We start from the raw sequence: 14,277 nt of genomic DNA on the forward strand, positions 1-14,277 counted from the left end.
TCTTGGTGTGTATATACGGTGGCCGGCAAAGTCCCAACAGAAAGGAATCCCTGTGTTCCACTGCTCTTTAATTTTTTAAAAGCACAAAAGCAGTTGGGATCTAGGGTCCCCCTGCCCCCCCCCCCCATCCAGTTGGCAGAAACTGCAATCACAATGGTTGTAAAAGAGGCAAAATGGGACAAACCTGCCAATGATGGCTAGTACTGAACTCAGCTGACTGCTGAGACCTGTTTTACTTTGGGATGGACAGTGCTGCCTGCTGTGGGTGGCCAGGGGAACTGGTAGAAATCCACTCTCTTAAAAGCTCAGTTCAGGAAAACCCTATCCATTTCTTTAGGGCAGCCTGACCTGGTCAGGGGTGGCCATTCCAACCTGTTTGGAGTAGGGATGGAGTGATTAAGCAGGTCAGTTTAGCTGATGCTGGTTTGCGGACTGTGAACGTGGCTCTTCAGTCTCTGCACCTCTCAACGTTCCCTTTTCACCTTTTATCCTAAATTCATCTACAGCTTTGCCTTCACAAAATCTAAGCGATTACCTGTTGTATCTAATCTACATAGAAAATCTCTGCATCATTAATTTTTCTTTGATTATGAAGTCCCAAGGAGCAGGCTTGGACCCTTTTTAATTACTTAATTGCTCTTTTATTTCGTGTGACTTACTGCGGTCTCCTCATCTAGTTTGCACGTTGCTGAAGGGCACAGCCAATCATGGCTTACCAAGCATAAAGGATCCCACGACAACGCTTCTGGCTAGTGATTCTCTTTTGTTCCCAGAGGATCAGTTCACACTCCAATGCTGCACAGTTCCTGAAGCGGCTTCTGCGAGTCTAGAGTAGAAGCGCCAGACTCTCCAGTCCCCTACTACTATGCAAGGTGCTGTTTCGGACTTGCAGGAAGTTTTTCCGTCCAGGCTGTCTCCGTCCCGTTTCTGCCGCAGATTCGATCACTGTCTGTTGTCGCTCGTGTCATGGCACGCTTGCGTGAAGTTTACCTAACTAAACGCCAAAGCCAGCTGGGGGCTCTAGCGCTGGGGGCCCGCGCGCCCGGAAAAGGGGCGGGGTGGCTGCGGGCGGTGGGCGGAGCCTGGCGGCCGCCGGGACCACCAATAGAATTCTGAACCGGCGGTCGCCGTGCGCGTGACGCAGCGGAGGGGGCAGGGAAGCGGGGGCGGAGAGGCGGGGGAGTCCGGCGCTTTATCTTCTTCCTTGGCTGGGCTGGCGGTGTGGCTGGCCTTGGGCACCCGGAGAGCTGTCCGGAGCTACCTCCCGCCGTCCGCGCAGTGACGACTTCCCGGCTCGGCCTTCTTCGCCGAGGTCCACGCAGCCGGGCTCCGGCCCCAGGTAATACCCGTGCTTCCGCATCCGCTCTTCACTACCCGCCAAGGAACACCCGCGGCAGTCGGAGAGGCGGGGAAAGAGGTGGTGGCTGCAACTCTGGCCCGCGGGCCTGGCCTTGCTGTCCCGCAACCCTCTGCCCGGAGCCGGGGATGGGGAGGCTCCACGAGCCCCTGGGAGTTGGGGGGCGGAAAGGGAAGGGCGAGAAAGTTACTGTGAGGCGCCCGGTTACTGTCAGCCTTTTAAACCTTGTACATTTGTTTGGTGTCCCCCAAATCCCGTCGGCATCCCTCAGACCCGCAGTAAAGAAAGTTTTGAATTAGAAGTTTTATTCCTTAAAGAGCGAAACCAAAAATGCGCTCAGGAAGTCTGCTTTTTACTGATTTAGGAAAAAAGTGAGTGAAGGGAAGGATGACATTACAAGACAGAGAAATCTGTATGGGCACCATAGCCTTTAATCAGACTCCGATTTTCTTTTTAAATGTTGGGATATAGTTGTTAGATTTCTGCTGTTGTCCTTAAATGCTAACAGCCGTACAATTTAAATGATACCTAGAGTTAGAAGTTATTTGTAAGTAGGAAACAACCGTAAACTTCATTCTCTATAGTTACTATAGATGAATATTTAAGTAGCTGCCATCTGTTTAAACTACTTTTTTTTCTTCTTCAGAGTACTTTCTTCCGTTCTTTTCCCTTGACGTAGAATCCACCCTGAAGCATTCTGTTTTTGGGTGGTGTCAGTGAATGGTTAGAGAAGTTTTCGTGTTATTTAGACCTGAGAATGGATTTTAGAAGGAACTCTGATGCATTTAAGAGGAGTCGTTTAAAAATAGACACGTGTCTCAGTGCATCACGGGGTTAGTAGAACTCGTCAAAGATTTCACATTCTCTTAAGATAAAGACCAAAATACCGAATGATCTCACTCTTCCTGTCTCCAGCTCAGTTTGGACTAATTTCCTCCTGGCTCTCTGGGTTCAAGCCACATTGGCTTTATTTTTGTCCCTCGAAAGCCTCTTTTCTCTTTCCTATCCCCTGTCTTGCAAGGGTTCCCTGCACCTATAATGCTCAGTCACCCTTCTCCCAACTCATGCATTCTACAAATGTCAGTTCAAGTATCACTTCCTCAATAAAGCCACCCCATTTCGGTTAAGCCTTCCTAGCATTCTGTATTCTCCTTAGCAGCAGTTAATCATCAATTATAATGAGTTGTGATAGTTAATTAGATGTTTTAATTGTTTCCTCTACTACTGGTAAGATTCATGAAGGCTTAAAAAACAAACAACCAAACCCGTCGCTGTCGAGTTGATTGTGACTCATAGCGAACTCTATAGGACAGAGTAGAACTGCTCCATAGGATTTCCTCGGAGCGCCTGGTGGATTCAAACTGCCGACTTTTTGGTTAGCAGTCGTAGTGCCTATCTACTACGCCACCATGAAGGCTAGGCTAGTCTTATGTATGTCTCGATCCCCAGTAAGTGGAGCCCTGCTGGCTCAGTGGTTAAGAGCTAAGGCTGTTAACCAAAATGGTCTGCAGTTTGAATCCACCAGCCGCTCCTCGGAAACCTACTGGGGCAGTTCTACCCTGTGCTGTAGGGTACTATGAGTCAGAAACGATGGCCTCCGGATCTGGCTCACCACCTGGCACAGTGAAAGAAGGAATGAGTTGGAGGACAAACCAAGAAACTTTTGAATGGGAAATACTAGGGCAAGACAGTGTTCTGGAGGAGTGCCCCTTTCCTTGGGAAAGAAATGGAAAAAGTTTTTAACAAAGGCCAGTCAAGCTTGATGTGTCAGAAACTAGGCCTTTTGTTTTGGAACTTAGGATAAATGGTTATACTAACCATACAGATGTAAATGAGAAGTCTGTGTTACTCAGTGTTGCTAATTGACTTAACGACTTTAGTTCTTTGATACGTAAAAAGTTGTCGGGTTGTACCAAGACAAACCTTTGAAGGGAAGAGGTTAGAAATTTTATGTTTTGGATTGTAAATTTCACGTGCAATCGTTTCTCTTTTTCCCACTGAATCTGGGGGTGATGTAGTACAGTTCCTCACCCAGAATAGGAGCTTAATACTTATTTGTTTTACAGATTTTCAAGTTCTTTTGAAAGCTTTATTAGTAATAACACAGTAGGCAGGTTAAAGCTGATACTTCTTTCTAACATGGTTTACTTGTTTATCAAACCATTTTTCCTGTTTTGCTTTCCTAGGGCAAGTTAGATATCATCACACTGAATGTTACAAAGCTGCAGTGCACAGGTAAGATTCTTAAGAACTTCTTGATCTCTTACTGTGTCATTGTACTTTTAAATAGCTATGTGGTCATAGCTGTATGTTGCCTCCGGTGTAAATATTTCTGCTGTTACTTACTGGCTGTATGAACAAGTCTCTTAGCATTTCTGAATCTTCCACATCTTTTAAAATGGAAATATTAAATGAGGCGTGGGATACCCCTATCATGGAGCCTGGCACTGTAAATACTACTGGCTCAGTAAACGGTGTGTGGTTGTGCAATGGTTAAAGCACTCAGCTGTGAACTGAAAGGTCAGTGGTTTGAACTCACTAACCACTCTGTGGGATAAAGATGTGTCAGTCTGCTTCTGTAAGGATTTACAGCCTTGGAAACCCTATGGGGTAGTTCTACTCTGTCCCATAGGGCTGGTATGAGTCGGAATTGACTCAAAAGCAGAGTTTGGTTTGGGTTTTGGTTCCTTCACTGCTGGGCCTTTTTGGTTTAAGTTTATACCAGTCATTTATTTCTTTATATCCCCTTGACTTCCTCTCCATATGAAAAATCTATGTCTATATTTTTTAGTTCCTCTTTTTGGTTTTAATGTTGTCATCTTTTACATATTGACATCTGTTTCCCTATTTTCAGTGTTTTAGCTTTGATTTATTTTTGTGACTTCCCTATCTGTGTTGATATGTGGTTGCTGTGTCCTGTGTTCTGGGCTTGGGTTGTTGTCTGATTTTACTGATTTTCTAACCAGAGGACTCCCTTTAGTATTTATTGTAATTTTGGTTTGGTTTTTGCAAATGCGCAAAACTTCTGTTTATCTGGAATGCCCTAATTTCACCATCATATTTGAGAGACAGTTTAGCTGGATGTATAATTTTTGGCTGGCAATTTTTTTTCTTCAAGACCTTATATATGTCATTGCATTGCCTTCTTGCCTGCGTGGTTTCTGCTGAGTAGTCTGAGGTTATTTTTATTGACTCTCTTTTGTAGATGACTTTTCATTTAACCTTAGCCACTCTTAACATTCTTTATCTTTGGTTTTGGCAAGTTTGATTATAATATGTCTTGGTGACTTTCTTTTGGGATCTACCTTATGTGGGGTTCGATGACCGTCTTGGATAGATATCTTGTCATTTTTCATGGTATCAGGGAAGTTTCCTGCCAACAAATCTTCAGTAATTCTCTCGTATATTGTTATCCTTCCCTGTTCTGGTACTCCAATCACTCGTAGGTTATTCTTGTTGTTAGAGTCCCCCATAATTCTTAGGGTTTCTTCATTTTTTTACATCCTTTTATCTGATTTTTCCTCAAATAAGTTGGTGTCAAGTGCTTTATCTTCAGTCTCACTAATTCTGACCTCCCTTGCCTCAATTCTGCTTCTATGACTTTCTGTTGAGTTGTCTCATTCTGAAATTTTATTGTTAATCTTCTGGATTTCTGGTTGCTGTCTCTATGGATTCTTGCAGCCTGTTAAATTTGTCATTATGCTCTTCTCTAATCTTTTTAAGTTCCTCTATTGTGTGTTTTGCATTTTGTTTAATTTCTTTCCTGATATCTAGAAGAGTTCTGTATATTAATCTTTTGTATTCTGCCTCTGGTAATTACAAGAATTTTCTTCCTCTGGAAAATTTCTAGATTCTTTATTTTGGGAGTTTGCTGAAGCCGTTATGGTCTGTCTGTTTTTGTGATTTGATATTGACTGTTGTCTCTGAGCCATCAATAAGTTATTTATTTAGTTCATGTTTGCTGACTGTGTCCTAGCTTCTTGTTTTGTTTTGATATACCCAAATAGGCTCCTTGTGTGAGCTATCCGAGTCACTAGTGCCCCTGAAGCTCCACTGTCCTGCCAGCAGGTGGCCAGACCTGTCACTAAGTATGTGAGCCCAGGAGTCCGCCCACTCCTCCTGTATGGATTCAGCTCAGGTGTCCAGGTAATCGGCCACCAAGTGTGTGGTGCAGGCTCTCACCTACAGTCCTAGACAGGCATGGGTGATTGGTGTAGGCACAGGCATCTGGCTGCAGCAGGGGAGACAGGCCATCCCCGAGTGTCCAGGAGGAAAGTGTGTCCCTGTTCCCTAGAGCACGTAGATGGGTGGGTTTTGCAGCTGGACTATGAGTACCCAGTGCTGTTGGCTGTAAGGACTGGGGGGCACCACTTATTCTTGGGCCCCTGGGCCTTTTCAGAGACTTAGAATCACTGCTTTCACTTCCTCAACTTATTTTGCAACCCACTCCAAGATATTTCTTTGTCCTTCTTCCTGAAACTGTACAAGCAGTTAAGTAAGTGGTAGCTATTAATGTCCCTAAATTGTGAAATACCCTGTGTCCTACCCCGTCTTTTTCCATTTTCATGATATTGACCACAGATTACTCCTTTTTACATCCACTCAATTTGATTTCCAATATTGCTTTTTCCTAGTTCTCCTCTAATCTCTTCTAGGCTTTACTTGCTTCATTTTTACTGTTCTTTAGTTGCCACCTGTTACTGGGAAAGTTACTTAATCACATGTAAAATGGGATAGTAGTATCTACTGCATAGGTTGTTATGAGGATTAAGTGACCATACCCCCACTGCCGTCAAGTCAGTTTGACTCATAGCTAACCTATAGGACAGAGTAGAACTGCTCCATAGGGTTTCCAAGCCTGTGATCTTTATCAGGAGCCCTAGTGGCGCAGTGGTTAATAACCAAAAGTTTGACAGTTCGAACCCACCAGCCGCTCTGCGGGAGAAAGATGCAGCCGGTGGGTTCAAACAGCCAACCTTCCACTTAGCAGCTGAGTGCTTAACCACTGCTAACCAGGGCTCCTAAGTGAGCCATACCATGTATTATTCCCGAAAACCTGTTGCCACTGAGTTGATTCTAACTTAATGGCGACCCCATGCATGTCAGAGAGGAAATACACACCATAGGCTTTTCATTGGTTGTTTTTTTCCCCAGGGTAGAATGTCCTTCTACGCCTTTTCTTCCTATGTGCCTCTGGGTGGACTCGAACCACCAACCTTTCAATTAGGGTATGTAAACCATTTACACCACCCAGAGACTCCATATTATTCACTGTTGTTGTTGTTCGGTGTCGTTGAGTTGATTCCAACTCATAGTGACCTCATGTGACAGTAGAACTGCCCCATAGGGTTTTCTTGGCTGTATTCTTTATGGAAGCAGATTATCAGTTCTTCCTCCTTTTAAGTTGCTTAGTGGGTTCGAACCACCAAACGTTCAGTTAGCAGCCAACTAGTTAACTGTTTGGTCTCTCCCTGGGATATTTCCTTTCTGTGCATTGGCCTTGGCTGCTGCCTGTGCAGTGAGGAATCCCAGGTCTTTCTCTTCAGCCCAGACTTGTATATTACCACTTGGCTGACCCACAGGTACATCATATTGAGCTCATTTAGTCTTTCTCTTCCACCTGTAATTACTGAGCTTTGTTAATGGAACACCCATGCCGTTAGTCAGCTAAATTAGAAAACCCACTTTGGATCTATATTTTCAACTGCCTTCTGAATGTAGCCACCTAGATATCTTATAGGCTTCTCAGCTTAATGTTTGTAAATTTATCTCCCTTATCTGTTCTCCTTCATTAATTCATTTGTTCATTTAACAAACGTGTCATTTGAGCCTTATTTCAGTGGAAAAAGAGGAAGACGCTCCACAAGATGGATTGACACAGTGGCTGCAACAGTGGGCTGAAACATAGCAACAGTTGTGAGGGTGGCTCAGGATCAGGATGGCTCAGGATGGGGCAGTGTTTTGTTCTGTTATATATTGGGTTACTATGAGTTGGAACCAACTGGATGGCACCTGACAACAAAAACTTCATTTTTTTGTGTGGGCTCTTTGTTATCCCTTCCATTTCCTTCTTTCTCGAGCATATCATCTATGTTATTGCCTGAGTTACCTTCCTAAAAAACAAGTATCAAGTCACTCGCTTGTTTAGAAACCTCTCTCATCTCTATTATGTGATAAACTCTACATTCCTTAAAACTGTCCCTAAGGTACCTTGAACTTCGGTGTCCTTGCCCTGCATTTTGTCTCCATATACCCTGTGCTCCAGCTTAATTCTCCTCTTTTAAGATTTAATCTAGACTTTACCTTCTTCAGGAAGACTTTCCTAACTGCCTCTAAATTCTTTTGGGCACCAGGTCTCTGTTCCTTTCACACACTATGTAAATCTTCGTTACTCTTGTAGTATCGCTAGGAATTATGTTTATGTTTTTATGTCTTTCTGCCACTAGATTTATACTGCTTGAGAGCACAGACTGTTGTAGTCATTTTTGTACTCACAGGGCCTGTTTTTGTTGGGTACCATCGAGTCAGTCGTGACTCATAGCAACCTCATGTGATAGAGTAGAACTGCCCTGTAGGGTTTTCTAGGCTGTAATCTTTATGGGGGATCCCTGGTGGTGCAGTAGTTAAGAGCTGTGGCTGCTAACCAAAAGGCCGGCAGTTTGAATCTACCATCCATCCTTGGAAACCCTGTTGGGCAGCTCTCCTCTGTCGTAGAGAGTCACTGTGAGTCGGAATTGACTCAGCGGGAGTTGGTTTGGTTTTAGTTTAATCTTTATGGAAGGAGATTGCCATGTCTTTTTTCCTGAGGAGTTGCTGGGTGGATTCAAACTGCCAACCTTTTGGTTAGCAGTCAAGTCTTAAACATTGTGCCACCAGGGCTTCTTCTGCATTAAAAAAAACCAGAAAACCAAACCTGTTGCCATCGAGTTGATTCCAACTCATAGTGACCCTATAGGACAGAGTAGAACTGTCCTATAGGGTTTCCGGGAGCCCTGATGAGACAGTGGTTAAAGCACTCGGCTGCTAACCAAAAGGTTGGCAGTTTGAGCCCACCAGCCGCTCCACAAGAGACAGATGTGGCAGTCTGCTTCTGTAAAGATTTACAGCCTTGGAAACCCTATAGGGCAGTTCTACTTTGTCCTGTAGGGTCACTATAAGTCAAAATTGGCTTGACAGCGGTGGGTTTGGTTTTGAGTTTCATCTTTATGGAAGCAGACTGCCACATCTTTCTCCCTCGGAGAGGCTTGTGGGTTCGAGCTGTCAATCTTCTGGTTAGCAGCTGAGCCCTTAACCACTGCACCACCAGGGCTCCTTCCTTCTGTACATAGTGGACCTCTATAAAATGTTGGAATGATGGAATCTATTACCAAAGTTTTGGAGCCTTGGTGGCACAGTGGTTTAGCGTCGGACTGCTAACCAAAAGGTCGCCAGTTCGAATCCACCAGCTGCTCCTTGGAAACCTTATAGGGCAGTTCTAGTCTGTTACATAGAGTCCATGTGAGTCAGAATTGACGGCAATGGGTTTTTTTTATTACCAAGGTTTATACTTTTCCATATGTTCTTCATAAAGCGCACTCTTCCCTTCGTCTCGTTTTTATGTTTAGCAAATTCCTATTCCTTCTTCTAACCCTGGTTCTAATGTCACTTCCTCTGTGAGAACTTGTTTGATTTTCCCGAATATTTAATCATACCCTCTTTTGATGCATTTTTTTTTTGTGTGAGGCTATATAGAGTACAATGGGACAGACCTCAATGTTATTACTACACATTTATCTAACGTCGTAGAATGAGGTGCTTAATATACATAAATTTTCCAGATTATTGGCACATACCTTTTAATTGTCAGAACTTTAAAAAATCATTTCAGTGCAAACTTAAAAAATATTCCTTGCCTTTTATGTTTAAACTACCATAGCCTTTTAAAGATGTGCCAGGGTCATTAAAACATGAACTTCAGCTCTCATACAGTAACACTGCTGAGGACTGGTAAGAGAGAGAACCTCTTTGCTCCTACGCTAAAGGACCTATGCTCTTTCTATTTTTTAATGTTGGTGTCTACTTTAAAATTTTCCCCCTTCATTTGCTGTCACCTGTAGCTGTGCTTCTGGCAAATCAGTAATTTTTCCTGTTAGAAAATGGAAACAGTTACCCACCTCATAGGATTATTGTTAGGATAAAAGGGGATGATAAAGGTTTTATCAGAGTGTTTGGCAAATAGTAAGTACCCACTAAAAGGGAACTTACTAGTAATTCTTAGAACTTTTTTATTCTAATTATTTAAATTGTTTCAGGATGAGTTTGAAAGATTTTTCAGTGGCATAAAGGGCATGACATTTGTCAGCAGATTATTTTTCAGAGTCTCTTTTAGACTACAAATTCAGAATTGGTCCTGAATGGCTGATGTTGACAAAAAGTCTTCAGTTTCAGAACAGATCATTTTTATGTATATACCTATAACTTAAATCTCAAATTATATACATGTCCGCATTAATTGTTCCTTATTGTCTTGTATAATATGAATGGGTGCATTTAGAAATAAAAGTGAAGAAAATCAGTTCTAACTCTCATACTAGCTGATTAAAATGATAACTTCATGAACATGTGTGGACAATATTGTTTTATTTCCTTAGTGAATGTGAAAATGCATGATACCTTTATTAATTCATTAAACTTTATTAAGTGTAAAATATGTTCTAGGCACAATTCTAGATACTTGGATAAACTGGTAAATAAGGCAAAATTCTACTTTTCATGGGGAGTACAGTCTTGTGGGAGAGATAGACAATAAACAATATGTTGGGTAATACGTGCTCTGAAGAAAGATAAAGCAGGATAAGGCGATAAGAGAGTAATAGGGTGTGAGAGTTTTTTTTAGATAGGATAGATAGGGAAGTCTCTGAGGAGGGAGACATTTGAGCAGAGAACCTGAATGAAGTGAAGGAGAAAGCCATGAGAGTATCTGGGGAAAATGTTCCGTACTGAGGGAATAGCAGAGGCCGTGAAGTGGGAACGACCTTGGCTTTTTCAAGAAACAACAGAAGGCCTAAGTAACTAGAGTGAGTGAGAGAGTTGTAATAAGAGTTGAGATTGAGGGTGGACAGTGGCAGATAATGTAGGAGTTACTAGACCATGGTGAGGACTTAGAACAAAATTCAGTGTTTGAAAGAGTTTTAAGCAGGGAAGTGACTTGATCAGACTTAACTTTTTAAAAGGATTACTCTGAGTGCTATGTGAAAAATGGACCAGAAGGGAGAAAGAATGGAAAAGAGACCAATTAGGAGACTGCTACAATAGTCTTAAGTGCGAGGTGATAGTGGCTTAGACTATGACTAGGATGGAGGTAGCTAGAATTGGGTATATTTTGAAGGCAGAGTCAAATGGACTCTGCTGGATTGGATGAGAGGAAGTAAAAGCATTAAGGATGACTCCTAGGTTTTTCTTTTCTTTTTTTTTTATATCTGGGCAAAAAGTGACCGCTAGTCCCATTAACTGAGATGGTAAGATGGGCAAGATAGTGAGAAGAGTGGAATTGGGATGAACATCAAGAGTTCAGTTTTGGTTGTGTTAAAAGTTTGAGATGCTTATAAGACTTCAAATGAAGGTGTCAGGTAGGCAGTTGAATAGATGAGGCTAGAACTCAGGGAAGTCTGTGCCTGGAGAGGGGAGGGAGTGTCAAAGAATTGGTGTGGAGGTACTGGAGTAAGTAAACTGCTGGTGGTCAGAGGGTTGTTGTTAACTGCGCTCGAGTCGGCCCCCTATTCATGGTGACCCCATGCACATCTGACTGGCTGCAGATTGGACCACTGTGATCCATAGGTTTTCACTGGCTGATTTTCAGAAGTTGATTACCAGGCCTTTCTTCCTAGTCACACTTAGTCTGGAAGTTTCACTGAAACCTGTTCAGCATCCACTGAGAGACTGGTGGTGGGTGCACACATGAGGTGCATTGGCCAGGAATCTAACCTGGGTCTCCTGCATGGAAGGCAAGAATTTTACCATTGAACCACCAATGCCCCTGGTCAGAGGGCTAGATGCCGGAAATTAGAATTAATGGATGTAGTGCAGTTATTGGTAGTAGTAAGTTTTAGGGGAAGGTATGACTGATAGGTGTAAGAACAGCTTATTGGAGGCAGGAAGAAGTCAAAGAGCTTAGAGGCCAGGGTGTTGGATAGATCTGTATACATGGATGGTGAAGTAAAATAAGGGTGGAAAAATTAGTGGTAGGGAGAGAGGGCGGAACCAGGTGTTCACATCCTCAGTGAATGAGGGGAGTGACCAGGAAAACTGTACATACCTGCAACGAGGATTAGTATCACGGTAATAATCTGCTGACAGGATTTTAAGGAAGGGAAGGAGGAGCGGTGATCTAGAAGCAATAGGAAACAAGGGGGATAACACCCACTCCTGTACCTTTCTTATATGGGAGGGCAAGAAAAATATTGTGATTTACCTCACATGTATGTTACCTCTTAGAAACCATTTACCATTGATTACAGTTTGAATTTTTGACTTCACCACAGCTAAAGTGGTTTGCCTAGCTCCTGTCTAGGTTGGTAAGGGGAGAGATTCGTAGAGGTCTTATTTTAGATGGGGTGGTCAGAAAGTTCAAATCTCCATCATGTCTCACCTGGATGATTGTATAACTGCTTAGCTAACTGGTCCCTTGCTTACTTACACTCTTGCCCTGCTTGTGTTCTGTTCTCCATACAGACCAAAATGATCCTTCTGTCTAGGACTGAGTATTACTAGAATTTGCCTCTATTTTGTGCACAAACAGTTAATAACAACAAACAGTATTATTAGCTGATATGCATAGCAGAATGAGCTCAGGTCAGACTGTCTCATAATGTTATGATTTATGTGATCTGAGGATTTGGTTAAAATTGAGGTGAGTTGTTTTAAGTAATAGTTCTCCTTCTGAACATCTGTATGTATGACAGTAAGATTTTATCTTTCCTTGGAGGCCACATGGTGTTTAAACTGTTGAGAAGGCATATAATCACGGCACTTTATTTACTCTCATCTGGTCCATCTTAAGAGCAAGCACAGAACTTGATGGATGATAAGGCTTACTGTTTGACTTCTCATTTAGCATACAGAAAGAAGGTAGATATGTAGGTATCAGATCCTTTAGTTAATTTCTTAAACTTTGTTATTAATAAAACATTAGCACTTTAGTGTATACTACCTTTTTGTTTTGTTTGTTTGTTATGATAACCCTGTGAGGTAGTATTTCCATTTTCTAGATGAAGAAACAGATTTAGAGAGGTGTGGAGGATTTACCCAAGGACGTATGGTATGGCAGAGCAGGGACTGAAACCTCTTGAACAGTGGTATTCTGGTGCCAAGTCCTGTGCTTTTCCATGTATTGCAGTTCTGACTTCCTACTAGGTAGAGGAAATCAGCCCCAAATATATCAATACAGACTATGAAATAAATATTTTGTTAAGAAGAGAGCATTTCTTCTTTGGCTCACTTTGAAAATAAGTAGATTAAATTCCTAAGGCAGTGTAATTGTGCAAACTCAGTATTTGAGTTTTAGCTTTTGAAGTAAGATTTATTCTCTAGACTAGACTGATGGTTCCTAATCTTTTCATCACCAAGAATTCCTTTAATTATTTTTTTTGTACAGACTATCCAAATTCAAAATTTCTTTTTACCTTTTAAACAAATAGTATTTACCTGTCAGACTTGATTAAGTTTTTTTTAATCCACATTTTTATTATTGCTTCTAATCACCATGAAATAACTCTGTTCACTGAGTTGTAAAGCCACTGCTGTCGAGTTGCTTCTGACTCATAGTGACCATATAGGACAGGGTAGAACTGCCGCATAGGGTTTCCAAGGCTGTAAATCTTTATGGAAGCATACTGCCACATTTTTCTCTCGCAAAGCTGCTGGTGGTTTCAAACCACAGACCTTTTGTTTAGTAGTCGAAAGCTTTATAAACACTGTGCCACTAGGGCTCCTTGAGTTGATACAGTCTCAGCTAAAAGCAAAGTAACATTGTTTCAGTTAGCCTGTATGGCTTTCTTTATGTAATAAATGTATAATTATCTACTTGAGTTACTGAAATACTTGTAGTTTGTACGTACTTTTTAACCTAGTGATTAGAGGGTAGACTATGGAATCAGGTTGTCCTGGTTTTGAATCCCAGTTCTACTGTTGTAGAATTATATGATTTGGGGCAAGTTAAATCACCTCCCTAAGCTATATTTTTCTCACCTGTAAAATGACAATAATGCGTATCTTTTAAAGTTGTAAGGATTAAATAAATCTAAAGGGATAAGCAGCATAGTGCCTTGTAGGTACGTAATACGTGCTCGCTATATAAAAGCTGTTGTTGCTGCTGCTGTTATTACTATTACTATGACTCTTTTTATTTTGAAGGATCAGGAGTTAGCTAGATAAAGAAGGGGCAGAGGAGAAACAGCTGCTGACCAAAACGTTGGTGGTTTGAGTTTAATCAGAGGCACCTTGGAAGAAAGGCCTGGTGATCTACTTCCGAAAAATCAGCCATTGAAAACCCTATTGAGCACAGTTCTGCTTTGACATACATGGTGTTATCATGAGTAGGAGTCCGACTCTATGGCAACTGGTATAGAGATAGAAAGTAGATTAGTCGTTGCTTAGGGGTGGTGGGCTAGGGGGAGTGATAGCTAAAAAGTATGGAGTTTCTTCTTGAATACGTCCCCCCCAAAACAAAACAAAACAAAAGCAAAAAACACCGAAACCCAAACCCATTGCTGCTGAGTTGATTCTGACTCATAATGACCCTATAGGACAGAGTAGAACTGCCCCATAGGGTTTCCAGGGCTGTAATTTTTTTTTTTTCAATATTTTATTGTACTTCAGGTGAAGGCTTACAGAACAAATAGTTTCTCATGAAACAGTAGTACACATGTTGTTTTATGACATTG

The 14,277-nt window shown here is 41.9% G+C and overlaps 1 protein-coding gene and 1 non-coding gene across 2 annotated transcripts in view; one reads left to right on the forward strand and one right to left on the reverse strand.

The window, feature by feature from the left end:
* The first annotated feature begins 1,204 nt into the window (after window positions 1-1,204).
* Window positions 1,205-14,277, forward strand: part of SOAT1 (sterol O-acyltransferase 1) — a 68,676-nt gene continuing 55,603 nt past the window's right edge. The window contains exons 1-2 of the mRNA XM_023728074.1: window positions 1,205-1,339; window positions 3,544-3,592. The gene's annotated coding sequence lies outside the window, so the exon portion shown is untranslated. The remainder of the gene's footprint in view (window positions 1,340-3,543; window positions 3,593-14,277) is intronic.
* On the reverse strand, window positions 11,300-11,370 carry TRNAG-UCC (transfer RNA glycine (anticodon UCC)). The gene has a single exon. It is a non-coding gene; the product is annotated as a tRNA-Gly (tRNA).

Source organism: Trichechus manatus, unplaced genomic scaffold (genome assembly GCF_000243295.1).
Source record: "Trichechus manatus latirostris isolate Lorelei unplaced genomic scaffold, TriManLat1.0 scaffold00021, whole genome shotgun sequence".
In the NCBI taxonomy this organism is placed as follows: domain Eukaryota; kingdom Metazoa; phylum Chordata; class Mammalia; order Sirenia; family Trichechidae; genus Trichechus; species Trichechus manatus.